This window comes from Mobula hypostoma, chromosome 2, assembly GCF_963921235.1.
Source record: "Mobula hypostoma chromosome 2, sMobHyp1.1, whole genome shotgun sequence".
Taxonomy (NCBI): Eukaryota; Metazoa; Chordata; class Chondrichthyes; order Myliobatiformes; family Myliobatidae; genus Mobula; species Mobula hypostoma.
Window position 1 is genome coordinate 99,545,879 of NC_086098.1, and position 16,581 is coordinate 99,562,459.

The 16,581-nt window shown below is 42.1% G+C and overlaps 1 long non-coding RNA gene across 9 annotated transcripts in view; it reads right to left on the reverse strand.

Annotated features, from left to right (window-relative positions):
* Positions 1–16,581, reverse strand: part of LOC134359047 (uncharacterized) — an 81,491-nt gene that overhangs the window by 46,043 nt on the left and 18,867 nt on the right. For 7 of the 9 annotated variants that reach the window (XR_010021023.1, XR_010021021.1, XR_010021019.1 and 4 more), the window contains 2 exons: positions 16,136–16,190; positions 3,122–3,234 (listed from right to left, as the gene is read on the reverse strand). This is a non-coding gene — a long non-coding RNA (uncharacterized LOC134359047). The remainder of the gene's footprint in view (positions 1–3,121; positions 3,235–16,135; positions 16,191–16,581) is intronic. The other 2 variants (XR_010021020.1, XR_010021024.1) reach the window with 1 other exon arrangement.

Consider the following 16,581-nt stretch of genomic DNA (forward strand, 5'->3'; position numbering starts at 1 on the left):
ATAAAGCTTCAGCCAGAAACAGTGATTGTGAAGGGGATTGAATTTGATTAGTGTACCAGGTTTTTGTAGACAATGTATGTTGGAGGTAAATTCCAAAACTGGGAAGCTGAGAACGGTTAGGGAAGGCTGTGGGGAAATATGGCCGGATGTCATCATTCCCAGCTTGAGAGTTTGCCTCAGATCAAAATACCTACAGTCACATATTATGAAACCTGTATCTTTAACTTTTAAATACTTATTTTTCTTTCCTTGATTGAGCAAACAAAAACAATATTTGAGGAGATGCTGGAAAGATCAATATTGGGTCTTATGAGTTAAATTTAGGAGCAAAAGGGGGAAGTTACTTTGGTGTTAATGTCCTGTGGGCCACCTAACAGCGAAATTGAGGGAGTTACAGAGCTTGGATCATAGTAGCTGACGGAATAATGATATAGGCTGTACAATCCACAATGTATCCTCCAGCAATGTGCAAGTTTTCCCTCACAGTACCTTCCAAAGCCAAAGTCTCTCTTGCTTAAAAGCAATAGAACAACAAACTCAGCTGTAGGTTTCACTCCAAGTCCCCACCATCTCAATATCACCATTCATTCTTTCTATATGGGTCAGTGTCTGAGAACTCCATGCTAACAACAGCATCACAATCCCTTTAGCACATGGAACTCATTTGTTATAGTGACTCTACACCAACACATTCCTATATTCATTTAAGGAAGGATAATTGATGCTTGTTTTGACAGTGCCGCTCATTTCACTTGAAATAATTAACATCATATATGACTTTAGTCTCTAGACAAAAACATCATGCATTTCATTATTTAAAATCAAAGAATTATGTACACTTAGTGGGCTGCTCAGTATGAATAAAAGAAATAAACATGAAGCCATCATAAATGGATGACTTACAATAGAATGGCCAGTTCCGATACAAATAGAAAAAGTGTGTTTCCTAAAGCTGGAATATTGAATGTTGAAGGCTGTGGAATATAAGGTGCTGTTCCTCGAACTTGTCTTCTGCCTCAAGGTAACAGTGGAGGAGACACTGACAGGTCAGATAGATCAGGCTGTACTAAAGGATTAGTCTAAGTATTTTGGCATGTCACACAGCCTCCTTATGGCAACACAAAGTAGTTATCTAAATGTCCCATTAATCTACTGATCTGTTCTCACTAAATCACAGACATTACAGTTTTTTCTAATGCTCCTGCAAATTTCTCTACAATTTAAAATTACTAATTATACATATTTCGCAAACACGAGGAAATCTGCAGATGCTGGAATTTCAAGCAACACACATAAAAGTTGCTGGTGAACACAGCAGGCCAGGCAGCATCTCTAGGAGGAGGTACAGTCGATGTTTCAGGCTGACACCCTTTGTCAGGACTAACTGAAAGAAGAGCTATTAAGAGATTTGGAAGTGGGAGGGGGAGGGGGAGGGGGAGATCCGAAATGATAGGAGAAGACAGGAGGGGGAGGGATGGAGCCAAGAGCTGGACAGTTGATTGCAAAAGGAATATGAGAGGATTATGGGACAGGAGGCCTAGGGAGAAAGAAAAGGGGAAGGCGGGGGGGGGGGAGAAAAGCCAAGAGAATGGGCAAGGGGTATAGTGAGAGGGACAGAGGGAGAAAAAGGAGAGAGAAAAAGAAAGTGTGTATATAAATAAATAATGGATGGGGTACGAGGGGGAGGTGGGGCATTTGTGGAAGTCTGAGAAGTCAATGTTCATGCCATCAGGTTGGAGGCTACCCAGATGGAATATAAGGTGTTGTTCCTCCAACCTGGGTGTGGCTTCATCTTTACAGTAGGGGAGGTCGTGGATAGACATATCAGAATGGGAATGGGATGTGAAATTAAAATGTGTGGCCACTGGGGGATTCTGCTTTCTCTGGCGGACAGAGCTAGGTGTTCAGCGAAACGATCTCCCAGTCTGCGCTCGCCAGTATATAAAAGGCCACATCGGGAGCACCGGACGCAGTATATCACCCCAGCTGACTCACAGGTGAAGTGTTACCTCACCTGGAAGGACTGTTTGGGGCCCTGAATGGTGGTAAGGGAGGAAGTGTAAGGGCATGTGTGGCACTTGTTCCGCTTACAAGGATAAGTGCCAGGAGGGAGATCGGTGGGGAGGGATGGGGGGGGGACGAATGGACAAGGGAGTCGCGTAGGGAGTGATCCCTGCAGAAAGCCGGGGGGGGGTGGGGCGGGGGTGGGGGGGGAGGGAAAGATGTGCTTAGTGGTGGGATCCTCTTGGAGGTGGCAGAAGTTACGGAGAATTACACGTTGGACCCAGAGGCTGGTAAGGTGGTAGGTGAGGACAAGGGGAACCCTATTCCTAGTGGGGTGATGGGAGGATGGAGTGAGAGCAGTTGTGTGTGAAATGGGGGAGATGCGTTTGAGAGCAGAGTTGATGGTGGAGGAAGGGAAGCCCCTTTCTTTAAAAAAGGAAGACATCTCCCTTGTATATTTATATTTAATTGTTTTTTTAGTTATGCTTCTTTTCTCTCTCTCTTTCCTTTCAAAGGGCACCTTCACAAATGCTGAATAACATCTTCACAGATGCTGCAAACCTGTGTTAGAGCAATTTTGGGTTTAGCACATTTACATTTAGTAAATGACTTCTCAGCCACCAATCCTCAAATACAGATGTAAATTATAGATTTAATATAAATGAACAATGAGTTTCTAAAATCTGTGAATCACAGACCAGGAAATACCAGTTAAAATTCATTTAGATGTCTGTGGTATGGCTGTGAATTGGGAGGTGTGAAATTTGTGCGTAGTTTCAAAGAAATCATTGTGGATACATTGTAAATATAGAGTTGTCCTTTTATGTTTAGCACATAAAATATTGAGTTCCACATTGAGCCAGCAAGACCTTTCGACCGAAAACGCCTCAGTATGATGCCTGCTGTGTCCTCTTTTGCCGAATAAAGAAGCTGCTTCATTTCTCCATTGACTTCATTATGCTATTACAACTGATTATTTCTGTCCTTAATTCAGATCCTCAGCATCTGCAGATTTAAAAAACATATTTCGATTGACTGTGTATTGTTACATTTAGAGTCTTTTGCAGTCTTAAAGAATAGGTAAAAGAGAAAAAAAAAATCTTTATCTCTGCAGTACCTTCTAGTATCGAGGCATCCCTAATTGCTTCATAAATGCAAGAGCTTCTGCAGATGCTCAAAATCCGGAGTAACACATAAAATGCTGGCGGAACTCAGCAGATCAGGCAACATCTATGGAAAGGAATAAAAAGTCAGTGTTATGGGCCGAGACCCTTCATCAGTCCTAATACCCAGCACATTTTGTAGTTATTTCATATGTTTGAATAGATATTAAGTGAGTGTGTGGGATGCAATTACATGGAAAATAAGACAGACAATTCAATTCCAGATGACAGAAATGGAGTAATTTTCCAGCTCCCTAATGAGGAATCACAATTGATCACTTTACGCTGTATCTTTGATCTGCGTTAGCACATTCCCAGATTGCTAATATATAGTTCTGAATGTTGAGGCTGTGCAAATTTATCAAGTAACTAACGAGTTTTTGAAGGAAAACAAATTTATACAGCAAAACCACAAAAGAAAACAGACTGGAGATTGAAGTAATTGAAGTCTGATAGAAAATGTATTAAGATGTATTCCCTGCTAAAGTACTTGGTCACCTCCAAATGCCATCATCAAGCGTCCCCACATCAGCAGGGAGTTTGGAAATAAATGGTAATTTGAGACTTCAGCTTAATTCTCTGATCCCTTATCCCTTTTAGTTACATTATTAATGGTATCACACTGCAAGAGATGAGAACAATTAAAATGATTGTCAGTGATTTTCAAAGTGCTTGAGGTTTGGTCATTAAAAGTATGATAATTTTAAAAGTGAATCCTCATCAGAATACTTTATCAGGCAATCAATACTGTAAAGAAAGGTAATAGGCATAAGCCTACTGGAGAATGATGAAAGCTTCCTGAACCAATCTCTAGCAGGAAGCCTTACCTTTCAAGAGTTTGTACCAGAACTGTGTTAATTAGCTCTGTAACGGTCAGGACAATCAAACTGAGTGCTTTCCCAATGCTGCTTCTCCATTTTAAGTGATCCCAGACCAGGATTTCCCCTGAGTTGGTGACACGCAGACCTCCAGACAGAATAACATCACTCCACTACTACTCTGAGTTCTATAGTGAAGCAAATTTTTGACATTTCTTTAAACAATGTCTGGAACCACTTAAGATAGTCTTCCTTGATACTCAGAGCATTCTTGGGAGCTTCACAGACATTGTCTGGAAAGTTCTGATACAAAAATAGGATATTCAGACATACCACAAAGCAAAACCAGAGTTTTAACTACCCTTTCTAGAGCCCTCCCATCTGCCACAATGCAAGTTCCATACCACACAATGATGCAGCATGCTAGGAAGCTCTCAATGTCATCAGTATTGATATGCATAGTCCAGCTCTCTTCAGCTTCTTTAGAAAGTACAGGCATTGGTGAGCTATCTCGATTGTGGAGGAACTAAACTGGGACCATGAGAGGTTTGTGCAAGATGTGCACACCCAGTAAAGATATTTATTTGTTGCATATACATCGAAACATGAAGTGAAATGTGGTGTTTGCGTCAAATCAAATAAAATCAGTGAGGATTATACTGGACAACCCACAAGGTTCGTAATGCTTCTGGTGCAACTCACTAACCCTAAGTACATCTCTTTGGAAACTGGAGCACCTGGAAGAAACCCACACAATCATGGAGGGAACATAAAACTCCCGTCAGGCAGTGGTGAGAATCAAACTCCAAACTTACAGCGGATGCTATAAAGCATTGCACTAACTATTACACTACTGTGCCATCCCCCAGTTTAAATACTTCACAATGCTTATTATGCTCTCTAAATAAATAGTCCAGATTTGTATTTTTAACAACCAGGGTGTGGCTAACTGTTATTTTCATTTAACATTCCTGTAGTTGGAATAGCCACATTGTGAAAATTCAAATAAAAGACTGAACTAACTTTCAAGCACAAATCACTTGTTCAGTTCTGAAGTGTTCAACAGCTTAAACAGTTTTGTGTTTTCACTGTCAGAGTTAATTAAAACTAACTTGTGGAGCAATTGTTTCAACTAGCTGTGATCTCTACTGACCTTTACCAAAGCAGTCAATGCTCACTCTGAAGCAGAGTTGGAACAACAGCTGCAAAGCAAGTGCTCCACAGTTATCATCTGGTGTATTGGTGACATTCACGAGTGTTTCATGTTAGAAACAGAAAGCAGAAAGGGAGCACGGAACTCTGATAGCACTTGGCATAAAGACAGCCCATGAGAGTGCATCCCTTTAGCACCTTATTGCAACTGAAACTCATCCGTTTAGACCAAGGAACCTAATTACACAGCTAGAAATTTTGGTATTGACTAGCATTTAATGAGCTAGACCGTCAGATAGATGTGACATTCAATCAATGGTGACTGAAAATAAATAATACTTATAAAGATCTTTTGACCATACTTTTGTCAGGATCTCATCCACTACTGGTGCTTATCAGTAATTGAGGTGTACACTGCGTGGGATTTTCCAATATTTTAATCGCAAATGGTCACATTCAGACAAACACTAACCAGGAACACAAAAGATTCTGCAGAAGCTGAAAATCCAGACACCCTGACTTGTTCCATTTGGTCCAGTGCTTAAATCATCCAAGCATTGGCCTATTCCTTGCTCTCAGATGGCTATTGGGGCCTGAACCCTGCTGCAATAATTCGGACCATGCCTGACGTTTCCTATTGATCGGACATTGGGACTTTCCTTGCTCTCAGGGAAGCCACGACTCTACTGTGATCTGCCTCTGCTTTTGCTTGCCTCAACCAGGACTTTCCTGTGCTTCCATCTCTGCTACCACTCATCTCCACATTCCTTGACCATTTCTTGCCTGTGCCTGTGCCTCTGCCACCGCCACTGATCAGCTCTTATTGTTAGCATTGATCCTTTATCCTTCGGAGCTGAATTCTGAAGGAAGGCAGTTTTTTTAAAAACATCTTCGAGTGCAAGAAGGACAGGACTGCGCAGGCGCGTGACATCAACAGGACAGCGTGGAGAGTTTAAAAAGGAGACCACCCTATACAGCAGGCAGCTGTTGGAGCGGGCAGCGGGGTTAGTGGGAGCAGACTGTAGGGCTTTGGCTTCAACGGGCTTCGGCGGTAAATGGGAAGAGGCAAGAGCGAAGCACCAACATTTTTTTTCTCGCCCCTCCTTCCGCGAATCGGTCTGGAAAGACAGCAACAGCAGGGCTCTCACAGCTAAGGGTAGGAGCTAACGGTTTAAAAAGTTTGTCTGTTTAGCGAGGTAAGTGGGTGAGTAGACTTATTTTTCCTGTTTCATTCCTGTAGAATTAGATAGCATGCCTGTAGGGTTAGTGCTTTGTTCAGGGTGTCAGATGTGGGAATCCTGGGAGACCTCCAGCCTCCCTGATGGCCACATCTGCACCAGGTGCACCGAGATGCAGCTCCTCAGAGACCGTGTTAGGGATCTGGAGCTTCAGCTTGATGACCTACTGCTTATCAGGGAAAGTGAAGAGGTAATAGACAGGAGCTACAGGGAGATAGTCATCCCAAGGTTACAGGGGTCAGAAAACTGGGTCACTGTCAAGAGAGGGAAGGGAAATGCCCGGATAGTGGAGAGCACACTGTGGTTGTCCCCCTCAGCAACAAATATCTTGTTCTGGATGCTGTTGAGGGGGATGACCTGACAGGGGACGCCCACGGTGACCGGGTCTCTGGCACTGAGCCTGGTGCTGTTGTGCAGGAGAGAAGGAGGGAGAAGAGAAATGCAGTAGTTGTAGGGGATTCCATAGTCAGGGGAAGGGACAGGAGATTCTGTGAGCCTGATAGAGATACCCACATGGTGCGTTGCCTCCCAGGTGTCAGGGTACGGGATGTCTCAGATCAGGTCCAGAATATTCTGAAGGGGGAGGGTTAGCAGCCAGTTGGCTTGGTACTTGCTGGTACCAATGACATTGATAGGACAAAGGAGGAGGTCCTGAACAGAGATTTCCAGGAGTTAGGAAGGAAGCTGAGAAGCAGGACCTCAAGGGTAGTAATCTCGGGATTTCTACCTGTGCCACGTGCTAGCAAGGGCAAGAATAGTAGGATCAAGCAGATGAATGTGTGGCTGAGAGACTGGTGCAGGGGGCAGGGCTTCAGGTTCTTGGATAATTGGGGTCTCTTCTGGGGGAGGTATGACCTGTTCAAAAAAGACAGGTTACACCTAAACCCGTAGGGGACCAATATCCTGGCGGGAAAGTTTAATAGAGCTGTTAGGGAGGGTTTAAACTAATTTGGCAGGGGGATGGGAACTGGAATGACAGAGCGGAGGAAGGGAGGGGAAAATAGAAATAAATGTAAGATAGTGAGCAGTAAAGATGTCAGGAAAGACAGGCAGGTGATGGGGCAAATTTGTAGCCATTGGGATGAGTTCCAGTGCAATAAAGTTGCAGTGAAATCAAAACGAGAATTACCAAATACTGGTCTTAAGGTGTTATACTTAAATGCACACAGCATAAGGAATAAGGTGGATGATCTTGTTGTATAGCTACAGATTGGCAGGTATGATATTGTGGCCATCACTGAGACCTGGGTAAAGGATGAATGTCTCTGGAAGCTGATCGTCCAAGGATACACGGTGTATCAGAAGGATAGGAAGGTAGGCAGAGGGTGGCTTCATTGGTAAGAAATGATATTAAATCATTAGAAAGAGGTGATATACGATCAGAAGGTGCAGAATCTTTATGGGTTGAGCTAAGAAATCGTAGGGGTAAAAGGACCCTGATAGCAGTTATTTATAGGCCTCCAAACAGCTGCAGGGATGTGGACTACAAATTACAACTGGAAATAGAAAAGGCTTGTCAGAAGAGCAGTGTTATGATAATTGTGGGGGATTTTAACATGCGAGTAGATTGGAAAAATTAGGTCGGCACTGGATCTCAAGAGAGAGAATTTGTAGAATGTCTGCGAGATGGCTTTTTAGAACAGCTTGTTGCTGAGCCCACTAGGGGATCGGCTGTACTGGATTGGGTATTGTGTAATGAACCGGAGGTGATTGGAGAGATTGAGGTGAAGGAACCCTTAGGAGACAGTGATCATAACATGATTGAGTTCACTGTGAAATTTGAAAAAGAGAAGCCGAAATCTGATGTGTCGGTATTTCCGTGGAGTAAAGGAAATTACAGGGGCATGAGAGAGGAACTGGCCAAAGTTGACTGGAAAGGGACACTGGTGGGAAAGTCAGCAGAGCAGCAGTGGCTGGAGTTTATGTGAGAAGTGAAGAAGGTGCAAGACAGGTATATTCCAAAAAAGAAGAAATTTTCGAATGGAAAAAGGATGCTACTGTGGTTGACAAGAGAAGTCAAAGCCAAAGTTAAAGCAAAGGAGAGGGCATACTAGGAAGCAAAAATTAGTGGGAAGACAGAGGATTGGGAAGTTTTTAAAACCTTACAAAAGGAAACCCAGAAGGTCATTAAGAGGGAAAAGATTAACTATGAAAGGAAGCTAGCAAATATTATTAAAGAGGATACTAATAGGTTTTTCAAGTATATAAAGAGTAAAAGACAGGTGAGAGTAGATACAGGATCGATAGAAAATGATGCTGGAGAAATTGTAATCGGAGATAAGGAGATGGCGGCGGAACTGAACGAGTATTTTGCATCAGTCTTCACTGAGGAAGACATCAGCAGTATACCGGACACCCAAGGGTGGCAGGGAAGAGAAGTGTGCGCAGTCACAATTACGACGGAGAAGTACTCAGGAAGCTGAATAGTCTAAAGGTAGATAAATTTCCCAGACCAGATGGAATGCACCCGTGTGTTCTGAAGGAAGTAGCTGTGGAGATTGTGGAGGCATTAGCGATGATCTTTCAAAAGTCGATAGATTCTGGCATGGTTCCAAAGGACTGGAAGATTGCAAATGTCACTCCGCTATTTAAGAAGGGGGCAAGGAAGCAAAAGAAAATTATAGACCTGTCAGCTTGATATCGGTGGTTGGGAAGTTGTTGGAGTCGAGGTTGAGGTTACAGAGTACCTGCAGGCATATGACAAGATTGACAGAACTCAGCATGGATTCCTTAACGGAAAATCCTGCCTGACAAACCTGTTACAATTTTTTGAGGAAATTACCAGTAGGTTAGACAAGGGAGATAGAAACATAGAAACATAGAAAATAGGTGCAGGAGTAGGCCATTCGGCCCTTCGAGCCTGCACCGCCATTTATTATGATCATGGCTGATCATCCAACTCAGAACCCAGCCTTCCCTCCATACCCCGTGACCCCTGTGGCCACAAGGGCCATATCTAACTTCCTTTTAAACATAGCTAATGAACTGGCCTCAACAGTTTGCTGTGGCAGAGAATTCCACAGATTCACCACTCTCTGTGTGAAGAAGTTTTTCCTAACGTCGGTCCTAAAAGGCTTCCCCTCTATCCTCAAACTGTGACCCCTCGTTCTAGACCTCCCCAACATCGGGAACAATCTTCCCGCATCTAGCCTGTCCAATCCCTTTAGGATCTTATACGTTTCAATCAGATCCCCCCTCAATCTTCTAAATTCCAACGAGTACAAGCCCAGTTCATCCAGTCTTTCTTCATATGAAAGACCTGCCATCCCAGGAATCAATCTGGTGAACCTTCTTTGTACTCCCTCTATGGCAAGGATGTCTTTCCTCAGATTAGGGGACCAAAACTGCACACAATACTCCAGGTGTGGTCTCACCAAGGCCTTGTACAACTGCAGTAGTACCTCCCTGCTCCTGTACTCGAATCCTCTCGCTATAAATGCCAGCATACCGTTCGCCTTTTTCACCGCCTGCTGTACCTGCATGCCCACTTTCAATGACTGGTGTATAATGACACCCAGGTCTCGTTGCACCTCCCCTTTTCCTAATCGGCCACCATTCAGATAATAATCTGTTTTCCTATTTTTGCCACCAAAGTGGATAACTTCACATTTATCCACATTAAATTGCATCTGCCATGAGTTTGCCCACTCACCCAACCTATCCAAGTCACCCTGCATCCTCTTAGCATCCTCCTCACTGCTAACACTGCCACCCAGCTTCGTGTCATCCGCAAACTTGGAGATGCTGCATTTAATTCCCTCATCCAAGTCATTAATATATATTGTAAACAACTGGGGTCCCAGCACTGAGCCTTGCGGTACCCCACTAGTCACCGCCTGCCATTCTGAAAAGGTCCCGTTTATTCCCACTCTTTGCTTCCTGTCTGCTAACCAATTCTCCACCCACACCAATACCTTACCCCCAATACCATGTGCTTTAAGTTTGCACACTAATCTCCTGTGTGGGACCTTGTCAAAAGCCTTTTGAAAATCCAAATATACCACATCCACTGGTTCTCCCCTATCCACTCTACTAGTTACATCCTCAAAAAATTCTATGAGATGCAGTAGATGTTGTATATTTGGATTTTCAGAAGGCCTTTGACAAGGTGCCACGCACGAGGCTGCTTAACAAGATAAGAGCCCATGGAATTACGGGAAAGTTACATACGTGGATAGAGCGTTGGCTGATTGGCAGGAAACAGAGAGTGGGAATAAAGGGATCCTATTCTGGTTGGTTGCCGGTTACCAGTGGTTTTCCACAGGGGTCCGTGTTGGGGCCGCTTCTTTTTACATTGTACATCAATGATTTGGATTATGGAGTAGATGGCTTTGTGGTTAAGTTTGCTGATGACACGAAGATAGGTGAAGGGGCCAGTAGTGCTGAGGAAACGGAGAGTCTGCAGAGAGACTTGGATAGATTGGAAGAATGGGTAGAGAAGTGGCAAATGAAGTACGATGTTGGAAAGTGTATGGTTATGCAATTTAGCAGAAATAATAAATGGGCAGACTATTACTTAAATGGGGAAAGAATTCAAAGTTCTGAGATGCAACGGGACTTGGGAGTCCTCGTACAGGATACCCTTAAGGTTAACCTCCAGGTTGAAGCAGTAGTGAAGAAGGCGAATGCAATGTTGGCATTCATTTCTAGAGGAATAGAGTATAGGAGCAGGGATGTAATGTTGAGGCTCTATAAGGCGCTGGTGAGACTTCACTTGGAGTACTGTGGGCAGTTTTGGTCTCCTTATTTAAGAAAGGATGTGCTGACATTGGAGAGGGTACAGAGAAGATTCACTGGAATGATTCCGGGAATGAGAGGGTTAACATATGAGGAACGTTTGTCCGCTCTTGGATTGTATTCCTTGGAGTTTAGAAGAATGAGGTGAGACCTCATAGAAACATTTCGAATGTTAAAAGGCATGGACAGAGTGGATGTGGCAAAGTTGTTTCCCATGATGGTGGAGTCTAGAACGAGAGGGCATGACTTAAGGATTGAAGGGCGCCCATTCAGAACAGAAATGCGAAGAAATTTCTTTAGTCAGAGGGTGGTGAATCTACGGAATTTGTTGCCACGGGCAGCAGTGGAGGTCAAGTCATTGGGTGTATTTAAGGCAGAGATTGATAGGTATCTGAGTAGCCAGGGCATCAACGGTTATGGCGAGAAGGCAGGGGAGTGGGACTAAATGGGAGAATGGATCAGCTCATGATAAAATGGCAGAGCAGACTCGTTGGGCTGAATGGCTGACTTCTACACCTTTGTATTATGGTCTTATGGTCTATTAACAAAGTGTTACTATTAAGTTATTTAGTAGTTTTCTTGCTTTTTATTGCCACTGATAAGCAGTCACTGGACATCATCAGATCGTCTTAAACCAGAAATATGTATATATTTCTTTGGTTAAGTAAGTAGCTAGCAGGTAAGGTTTTCTGACCATTCATTTCTTCTAGTAATCTTTCTTGTCTTGGCATATATGAATTAAGTGCCAAGTGCCCATTCTGCACAATGTACTATTCACATCTCTGAATGATGGTGGAAATCTCCACCACCAAGCACTCCCACCCTCCTGTACTACTGAAATAGAAGGTCTGAGCTATTCCCTTGTGATTGGAAACACGGAATCAGATAATTGCCTTCACATCAAAACCTCAACCGCTTGAGAATCCAAGTTTAGAAATCACGTTGAAATGGCAGTGATAAATGAGACTGCACTTGTTGTTCTGCCTTGATTTAGATGAGCAAGTAACTGTTTTATAAAATCTAAACCCAGTCATTCCACTCTTCCTATGGAACTGGAATCTGGAGGAAACAAACTTTTTGGCCTTATTGGGACAGTGTGGGAAATATGTTTTAATATGGTAGCATTGGCAGAAATATTAATGGTGTGATAAATCAATGTTAAAATCACTCACTTACAAGTAGATTCTTTTAAGTTTATTCTATAAAGGTGACAAAGGTTTACCGACAGTACCATTGTCTTCAAGTTAAATTGCAGTGCAATTAGTGGTTCACTCTGATAGAATGCTGAGTATCTACTAGCATATTATTGTAATTTTTTAAAAAATAGTCGCTATGAATGCAAAGCTTTTGTCAGAATGTATTCAACAGAAATTCCTTGAGTCACACAATATTTGCAATGGCATACAAACACAAGTCAAGAAACGATGTGTGTTACTGTAGCTTGAATGAGATTAAAAGGTCACTGTATCTGAGAGCCACTGAGTTCTGAATATCTGAAGTCTCCCTTTTATTAGAGCTGAGTCTGTTACAGATCATTTGTTAGAAGTTGATTGTCGCAATTAGTCAATGATAAATTATTCTTCCCTACAGCCAGTAAAATAATAAAAAAAGTGAATTGGATACACTTTGATCTGTCTACACCTGGCAATTGAAACAGTTGAAAATCTTTGGTACAGTGCAATACCTGCCCTTTTCTGATTTAATCTGAGTGATCTCCACAGTAAATGCAGAAGGAAAGGAAAGGTACGTCGCATCTGGAGTTTCTCCGGTTAGCGGACAATTTCCCTTCACGCCTCTCTGATGTAGTGGCGAACCGCGTACGAGGCAAGTTACAGCAGTAGTTTGCCATTGCCTTCTGCCGGTTGAGTTTCCAAAGAGACCACCAGCTCGTAACTCAGTTTAGATGGAAAGCGTGCAGGGGAGCCAGCTGGATTCAAACTCGGGACCTTTCGTCCCGAAGTCCGGCACTGATGACAGTGCAGAAGACAAGGAGGAAAATAGACCTGTTGATACCCGACTATACTCATCTTCTGTCTCAACCACCAATCCAGGCCCTGACACATCACTCAGGTTAGATAGTCTCTAGCAAACTTCTACAGCTGTACCTTGTTGAACATTCTAACTAGTTACAACACCATCTGGTATGGAGAGCCACTGCGCAGAATCAGAAGGAGATGCAGAGGGATACAAATTCAGCCAGCTTCATCATGGGCACTCCCTCCCCAGCATTAAACACATCTTCAAAAGGCAATGCCTCAAAAAGTTGGCACCCATCATTCAGGACCCCATCTCCCAGGACATTCTCTCTTCTTAATACTAACATCAGAGAGAAAGTACAGGATCCTGAAGTCACAGACTCAATGTTTTAGGAACAGTTTCTTCCCCTTCACCATCAGATTTCTGAAAGGAAAATGAAGAAACCCATGAATGCTACCTCAGTACTTTTGTTCTCTTTTTGCATTTATATACTTATTTATTATATACTCCAATTGTAATTTATAGTATTTTTGTGTATTGCACTATACTGCTGCCACTAAACAACAAATTTCATGACATATGCCAGTGATATTAGACCCGATTCTGATTCTGATAGTGAGAAGTCTCAACAAGGGGAGTCAGCAGTAGGTGCTGGGGGCATGGACAGTCTAAAAAACAAAACCTGTCTGGTTGTCTGGACAGGATGTGGGAGTTAGAGGTCCCATTCCTGAAATCAAGACTAGAGGTGCTGGAAATAATCAACGGGTCAGACGTTATTGTGGTAAGAGAAAAGGGCTGAATGTTTGATACCAGAATATTGCCTGACCTGCTGAGTATTTCTAAGAATTTCTGATTTTATTTCCAGCATCTGCAGTTATTTTTTTTCTTTGTCTATTAGTTCTTGACATGAATGGTCAACTCCACCATTCCTGCAAATGTGAATGGTCAACACACATTTGCAGGAATGGTGGAACTGCCTCCTTGGACATTTTTTGGAGCACATGCAGAGAAAGAGTTCCCCTATCGTGCTGTTTGTGCTCACAGATCAGTGGAACTGATGATCTGTGGCAGAAAGGAGTAGCGATGGAGTATGACTTAGCAGGGTACATGAGAGTTCTTGCTCAGCTGAGCTCTCACAGCCTCTTGCATTCAAGTGTGATTAACCATGAGCTCTTCAATAATCCATTAGTCTTCCTGAGACTTGCAGGTAATTGCTTCAAAAGAGTTGCATTTTTATAGCGTTGACCTATGGGTTCACAGTGAACGAAAGGTAAAAATTATACAGCATTGTAAATTATGCTAATCTTTCTTGGGTTGTTTGATGCAATATCTTAGCCTAAAAATTTAAATCCCTCTGAATTAAGACATATTTTATAAACACCCAGCTTAAATGATCCTGTGATTTACAGAAGCAGAGCTTCACGAACACCTCTAGTGGCTTCAACACAAGAATTCTTCCAGATTTTACAGTCCTTTGGGTGACTTAGAGCTGAAATAGCATCAGTATCCCAATTGTCTAATTGTATCCCAATGTTAACCTGTTGATGAAATTGGGCAGAATGGTACGATTTAAGTTTTTGCTGTATATTTAATGCATACATGAAACTTGCATTGGAAACACTAAACCGTCAGTTTAGAACTCACTGGCCATTGACATTGTATATTAATTTTAAATATAATCTTTGAGCAACATTGACCTTGTACAGATATATGAAAAGATTTGAAGATGTGGCTCCATCAGGCTAGATATCCTACAGCGTTCAGTATCAATCAGTAAGCAATCAGTAAGCTTCTTCTTTGAGCTAACAACATTGCACTTGTTTTTCCGACAGCCAGAGATGGAGGGTTATCTGTGGCCAATTAAAAACTGGCTGTCAAGCGGACATGAAAGGACCAATTAATATTGTGGTGCATGCATGAAACTGAAGATGACAGGGATATCCGTGCATATCTAACTTCCCAAGGTCATAAAGAACCTCAATGTGTCAGTAATATAAAGGAGAGAGGGCAGCAAAAAGTGTTATAAATAAAGGGATAAGAATAAAATCAGTAAATAACTAGAGAGCATATTATTAATTTGAACTGCAAAGAATTAGTTTATAATTTCAAAATGAAACTATCAGCCATAGATGTTGTGAAATCTGTACAAAGGAATTTAATGTCTCCATATGTAACTTTATCCTTTGGGTAAAATCAACTAATTATTCCTGTTGAAATGTAGTGGAGACAATTTTTAACTCAAGTTTTCAAACATCGAGAAGAAAAGTGTTATGAGCTCAGAATAAGTGCAGTGAATACAGTGAGAGGGATATTGATTAAACATAGGAGCTCAGGTAAGGAGACATTGCCATGGTACCATGCTGCATCTGTACAATGTCTCGTTTCATGCAAAATAAGGGAAAGGAAATTAGATGACAGAGAAAGGAAAGAGTAATGTCACATAGGGAAGCTAGTTGGACTGATCTTTTATTTATTTATCTACTTACTTATTTAGAGATACAGTGTGGAACAGATTCTTCTGGCCTAATGAGTTGTGCCCCCACCCCCAGCAAACCACCTATTTAACACTAGCCTAATCACAGGACAATTTACAATCACCAATTAATCTACTAACCAGTATGTTTTTGAACTGAGAGGGGAAACTGGAGCACCTGGAGAAAATGCACGTGATTCACGAGGAGATCCTGCAAGTTGCTTGCAAACGGCATTGAAATTGAACTCCGCACTCCAGAACACCCTGCGATGTATAGCATCACACTAACTGCTATACTACTGTGGCGCCCAAGTCAAAAATATCTTGCCAAATCAATTAAACTCAGATTTGACTGAATGGTCTTTTTCAATTAAATCAATATTTTGAAATTTTATGATTAACCATAATTACGTTAAAATGCAGCTTTTAATAATTCAGGTGCATATAAATGGGATTCTTGTGAAAGTTGATTTTTAAGGATATCAAATGATATGATAACGTTAGCCAAGGAACAGTTGTATACAAACAAAACCAAGACTACAAGTAAAACCAGACAACCCTGGAAATACTCACCAGGTGAAGTAGCATCTGTAGGAAAAGGAACAACTAATGCTTCAGGTCTGGAATCCTTCATCAGAAACAGGAAGGAGAGAAATATAATTTTAGATGAGTTCCAGCATCTTTAGTTCTTTTTTTAAAAATGTTAGAATGTACACTGATTTTCTGTCCCAAAGGATCATCGATCGTTGAAGTAGATGCACTGCAAACTGAAGCTGGATCATTTTACTGACTGAAACTTACTTTGCTATTGGGAAGATAAATTTGTCGGGGACTAGTGATGTTGGGATTCAACATCCCTGGTCCTTTGTATTATGGAAGTACATTATTGTCAGTTTAAATAAGCCTCCATGTTTATGAAGACTGCAGCTCTGGAAGTCTGAAAGTAAAGAGAAGGAAATGCTGGAAATGCTTAGCTGGCATCTGTGCAGGGCGAGACAGATTTCAAGTTTCATGTTGAT